This window comes from Macadamia integrifolia, unplaced genomic scaffold, assembly GCF_013358625.1.
Source record: "Macadamia integrifolia cultivar HAES 741 unplaced genomic scaffold, SCU_Mint_v3 scaffold2329, whole genome shotgun sequence".
NCBI classification, from domain to species: Eukaryota; Viridiplantae; Streptophyta; class Magnoliopsida; order Proteales; family Proteaceae; genus Macadamia; species Macadamia integrifolia.
The window spans coordinates 107,342-113,660 of record NW_024868641.1 but is presented as its reverse complement, the minus strand read 5'-3'; the positions used below and the strand labels follow the sequence as shown (position 1 = coordinate 113,660).

Genomic DNA, 6,319 nt, shown 5'->3' with positions numbered 1-6,319 from the left:
CCCCCCCCCCTTTTCCTATCATCCCCCTCCTCCCCTCTTGTGTGTGTGTGAGTAAAGTCCTCTTGGGCAGTTCCTTAAATAGTTAAAAGTTAAAAACTGTAAGAAAAGGGAACCAAAGGGATAGGTAACATACAAGATGGGAGGGACAAATTTGGAACTAAACACAAAATAAAAATAAATTCAAATTAACTTAAAGAGGAGGGAGGTTGTCTACAACCTAATGACATCAAAAGTAATTCAGTACCCCACTTTCCCTAAAAGTCAACCCTCTCAAATGGAGGTCAAACTCTAGGAATCAATCCCCCTTGACATGTGTTGTCATCCTTAAGAGGATGAGAATGATTGGTTGACTGATGAAAAATTAATTAGATATATTTTAGTTTAGGATGAAATTTCCAGATTTCAGTAAATCTGAATTTACTCTCAATCCATAGGTTAGATGCTCCTCAAATTTGGGTTGTAACATCCCCTAGGGTAGTTTTACTAACCCTAAAAGATAATCACGATTTGACGGCTAGATTAAAAGGAATTAACGAAATACAGATTCAGATCTCAAAATTTTACGGATTTCATTAATATGCAAGGGCAGAATCGAAAATAATAAAATATCTCACGATCCAACTTTTAGAATTATCGCAGATTTGAATCAAGTTCTAATCTAGGGATGATTAAAATGTGTCCAAAACTTCAGATCGATTGGATGGCTGAATTTCTTAATCTAGAAAACACTCTATATCCAACTTTCTAGAAAAAAGAATCTTAGGTGAAGAACTTGAAAAACTATACTTGTTGATGGTAGAAAATAGAAATTGAATAGAGAGAACTCTCAATGGTAATGAGAGAACACAGTAGCTTACAGAGAAGATTTGATCAATTGGATCAAACATCGGTTTTGTCACCTTGACCAAACACAAGGAAGTCTTCACACATGAAGATGAGCACTAACAACAGAAATTTTTAATAGTAAAATTCGTGTACAATTCTTGACCCTCTTACAAACTTATATAAAAGACTCTAAAATAGATTTAGACACAAAGGAAATAGACTCAAAATAGGAGTGGACTTATAAATTCTTAATCTAGTCTAACTAAGACACTTAACAATAAGTAACATAAAGAAATAGAAACTCTTACTTGACTAATCCCGTAATCCTAGCCCATACCCATATTATAGGTCCATAAAAGTGGCTCATTACAAAAAAAACACTTGAAACTAAAGGCCCAACACATATATAACCCATCCCAAAGTTTATTTCTACCAAAATAAGCCCTAATAGATATTAAATTAGCTTCATCACCCTTTTTTAAAACTTATAAGATTTGAACCCTAACCTCTCACCAACTTAACTCACAATCACTAGGCTAACACTCAAGTTATTAATTTAAGTGGCAAAACAAATATTTAAAGAGGCTAAAGAAAAAATATCCTACGGTACCAAACTTTGGGGCATTACACCCTCTCTTCGTACTAGGTTGGATCCATGCTAAGGTTTGGGTATGAATTGATCAGGATAGATTTTAAGGAGATACATCGAAGTGACATAGAATAAAGAAAGAGAAGTAGGAATTGTAAATTCTAGAATTAACGTGAGGTGGGGTGACACAAAGAATAGCTTCAATTGTAGTTTGTGAAGATGTATCCATTTAATAATATGGTGGCAGTATCTTAAGATTTATCCGTCTAAGACTATGGTTCAAAATTCCGGTGGTTTCAGTCAATACTTATTGAAAATTTTCATTTTTGACCCGGCTTAAAACGAAACTTTAAGCGACTCTCTAGACATATCAAATTTTGATAGGTGTTTTGCAATTTCATTTTCTTTCGTTGTATAGTTGTCAAGGCTTCACCTAGGCGTCCAGTTGGTTCTCTTGGGGTCTAGGCAATTGTCGCCTTATTGCAAGGTGCTTTGAAGTGGTATTGAAGCGTGTTTAGCACTTAGTTATGCAAATATTGTTTGTTATAAAATCGTTTCCTTAAGATATTATTAATAAATAAGCAAATACCCCCTATTTAAATCCAATAAAAATTGTTTCAAAATAGAATTCTAAAAGGATAAAAAGTCAACCCCTCAATTCATGAACAAAACCTAGATTTTTGTTGTAGGGGTGATTTTCAACTTTCAAATGGTGGGGTTTTTTTTCACAAATCTGATAATTCCATAAATGTTATTGCTAAAAACCAAAAGTGCAATAATAATCTTTTGTTCTAACATCTATAACTTTATCTTTCGTCTATAAAATTCCAAAAGGATAAAAAGTGAACCATAAAATAAGTTTGACCAGAACATAACTTTATCAACACAACTTGGTTTTCTGCAACCTTGGATTTGTTGGAAAGCAAGATTTGTGTTCGACCTATACAAAAAGTCTTATGCAAAAATAAAATCATTTTGCTAGTCAAACTTATTAGAGAACAAGAAGATTTCTCTGAATGTTGATTCTTAATGAATTGATGTGACTTAATATTGTTTTTTACGTACTTGATGTGGCTTAATGTTGATTTTTGATTATATGAGGTATATGTCGTGTACTAAATAATGTTAGAAAAGATGAAAAATAAAAAAATAACACTTGGTCGCCTAGGCGGGTGCTCGAGCTCTTAGACGAAGAAGAAGCAGCGGAAGAAGAGGGGGAAAAAAAAAAAACATTCGTAGATGAAGAAGAAGCAGAGGAAGAAGAAGCAAACTAGCAGAGGAAGAAGAGGGAAAAAAAAAATTAGTCGCAGAACCAGAAGACGAAGTAGCAGGGAGGGAAAAAAAAAATATTACAAACATACCTGAAGCAGAGGAGGGAACGATGGATTTCAGCCAAGTCCAACTTCAATCTCAATCGGTCGGTTGAATCAATGAATCCAAAGTTCTCTAGGTTTAGAGGCGGAGAGAAGTATGGCAGAGAGACTTCACCGGGAGAGAGAAACATAGAGGGTCTTAAATTATAAACCTTTCATGTTATATTTCCCCCCACCACCAAGCTTTTTTTTTTTTTTTTGTTCACTTGAGGAGTAAAATGATTCCATGCATCTCACACCATTTAAAAACCTGTACTTCATCAAATGAAAAGTTTACAATTAGAATATAAAAAACAAATAATTAAGTGAAAGTAAAAAAAAAAAACACACACACACAAGGCGGTCGCCTTGCCTACCAAGTCGTCCAAGGCGCCGCCTTTTGGACGCCTTAATACCAAAGGCGACCGCCTTTTCTATGTAAACAATGGCGTCCCTCGCCCTATCCCTAAAAAAAGCGCCTGGACGCCAAGGCGACGCCTTGACAGCTATGATATAGACAAGGTACGACGTACACTACCAACCTGGGGTATGAAACTAAACTAACATTTTGAGTGTGTTTTTCAAAATTCTAAAGGTCATAGATGTTAAGGCGGCCATTGTGTTATGGGATGCATTTTTTATGTGAATAAATAATTCAATACCAAAGGAACAAGAAAAATTAGGGGGGAGGGGAAAAGGAAATATATAAGATCCCAACAGGGGAAACAACTCAAATAGCAGAGGATACACCCCTAAGGGGGGGGGGAGATGGACGGAGTAACATGGACAAAGGAAAACCCAGGAGACAATGGAGACAACAATAAGCCTGTTCTTTGGGGAATCCTCAATAAAACAGGGAGGGATCGAAGCAAGTTTGGAGTAGACATCAAAGTAGATGGAATTCCAAATCTTATTAAAGGATATAGAGTTGGAAGTCCATCTATGAAAGTTACGCTCCATCCATGATGGTGGCTGCCGCGGTTCTAAAGGTGAGCTTCCCAACAATGTTGCAGATAGAGCTGTCGGTAAAGGTCATGTCAATCCATATCCACTTTTACAAGGGGGAGGGGCCTTCTCTTGGCTTGCCAGCATTTTGTAAGGACGCTTTTAGATGGTGGAAGTGAAGGGGCACTTAAAGAACAGGTGATTGATTTCTTTAGAATCGTTCCAACAAAGGCAACAGGTTGGAGAGACAGGCATGTGGCGATATATGAGAAATGACTAGGTAGGGAGGCAATTGGAGAGGGCTCTCCAGACGGTGAAGCTGTGACAGGGGATGTGAAATTTAAACCAGACGACTTTGTGCCAAGGAGTAGTGGGGCCTTGGGATTGGGCTAGGTGCTATGCAAAGGAGGAAGAGAAGCAACTCGAGGAATAGGATGATCAAATGACTCTATCTTGTCTACTACTAGAAGGAAGAGGAGGAAGAGAGGACCATATGGTGGAGAGGGGGATTAGCAGGAGGGAACAAGAGCTATTGGAGATGACTGAAGAAATTTTAGTGTCCTTGGCAAGACCAGAAGAGTAGACAGTTCTTAGTCCCTAGAATTTTGGAAGTACTAAATTTCGGTCTCCAATTTGCTTTCTGTTCTTCCTTGTACACAAAAAAAAGTTTCTCATATATATTTTTATTTTGTTTTTGGCTACCCACTTACCAATCTGATGAAAGAAAAGGTAGAAAGTTGAACACTGAATTAGTTTATGTTTTTATGATGTAAGAACAAGGGAGATATCCCTCCCCACCCCCTTCCCCCAGGAAAGCGTAAGCAGATAAGTCCATTATGATCTTTTGATTTACTTCTTTACCTTAGTTTATGATTGTTGCTTTACTATTGCAACTTTGATCCGAGTGCCTATTACTGACTAGCAGATCTGACTGTCTAGCAGGCTAAGTTTGATCATGACAGATGGCTTGGTGAATCATTGACACATCTATGTGTTTGCCTAGCTGAATACCAAGTTGATTTTTCGTCCTATTTTAGCTTACCTATTCAGATCTCAACGTTTCCATGGTACATGTACCTCTTGATGGGTTCACCGTTTGTCCAAGTATAAAATGTGATTATCTTGTCTAAAATCTGGCTTGGTTTTATTGTGTTTACATTTAAAATGTACCATTATCAATATAGTTGTTCCATTTGCTACAGGTCCTTAAGAGTATGGTGGATGAAACTGCTTATTCCAGAATGTACCTAAACCGAGAGAATTTGGAAAATACAATTTGTATGATCATGCCTTCACTCAAATGTTACCCCATCGTTGGGAATTCAAGAGCTGTACCTCTTGAGTTAGCTTCCATTGATTCTGACGAAACCTTCTATTTGGACTCATTTTTTAGTATTAATGTTCTTCATGCAAAAAATGTGGCTGTGCTGCAAAATATGGGAGAGGCAATCTTTTGTTCAATATACAAAATGTTCTACAAATTTAGCAGTCTCATTTTATATTAAAAATGCTTGAAGCAAGGTTATGGGATTGGATCGAGTGGGATCGGTTTATCCTTTAACAGATTTGGTGACACCAATAAAATCTTAGGTGTTGGATCACCTAGATGACAGAAGGGTTAATAGACTTTCTTGTCAATTTACTCCTTAGGGCTTCTTTGGGGCTAAAGTTTAGTAGAAGCTCCAAAACCATCTTGGATTGCCTTCAACATTGTCTAAAAATTTAGGAGCAACTCCAAAAATCATTATTGCAAAGATAGTTGGATTTTGTGGTGTTTGCTTGAATTTTTTAATTCTTACGTATTAGGATTCTTATGGACAATTATTACACATTTCTGACATTTAGATAATTTAGTTATTTTTTCTTTATTAACTTTTAAGAACTGAATTGCCAATCCCTGATCTTGACCTGGATTGGTTGAGATTTGATCCTGGATCCGAATAGTGAAATCATTCATTTGAACTGTTATTTATCTTATTCTAACTAAAATAAACTAGTTCCAATCATAAACAACTATGAAGTATCAAAACACAATTACCAATTCAAAACCAGTGGCGTTGTTGTCGTAGCATCTTTAGCAGTTTATTTCCGGATAATTTTTTACCTATCTCAGGTTTCATGGAAAAATGAGCCAAGTCATGACAACAGAGTTTGCAGTTTGTTATTTCTAATAATCTGGATCAGCGACAATGGGAGCCTTGATAACTCAAATATGTACCTTAGCTTTCCTCCACACCATAGGGATAGCTTCACAGATTGTGACCAATCTAAATAGTTGTTACCATCCAACTTCACCAAAGAAATATGAGTATTGGGATTATAAAAAACAATCGAACTAAGGGGGTACTACTCAACCCACCTGATGTAGCTTCCATAGGTTCAGTGAGATCATACATGATGTAAGAATACCCCTAAAACAACACAAATGGAGATCCAAACCAAAGGGGAAAAGCAAGTCCCAAATACTTTCTTCTCAGAGAAAAAAAATAAAAATATTCTAGCAAGCTAATAAACCATGAAAACTTGATAGATTACCAATAAAAACCACTTCTAACGGTGGAGTTTCATTCCATCATTCCAATAGCATATTCAAGCATCATATGATGTA

At 36.4% G+C, this 6,319-nt stretch overlaps 1 long non-coding RNA gene across 1 annotated transcript; it reads left to right on the top strand.

Annotated features, from left to right (window-relative positions):
* Positions 1-15: 15 nt before the first annotated feature.
* On the top strand, positions 16-5,231 carry LOC122066303. The gene is made up of 2 exons (XR_006136326.1): positions 16-4,824; positions 4,914-5,231. It is a non-coding gene; the product is annotated as an uncharacterized LOC122066303 (long non-coding RNA).
* The last annotated feature ends 1,088 nt before the right edge of the window (positions 5,232-6,319 follow it).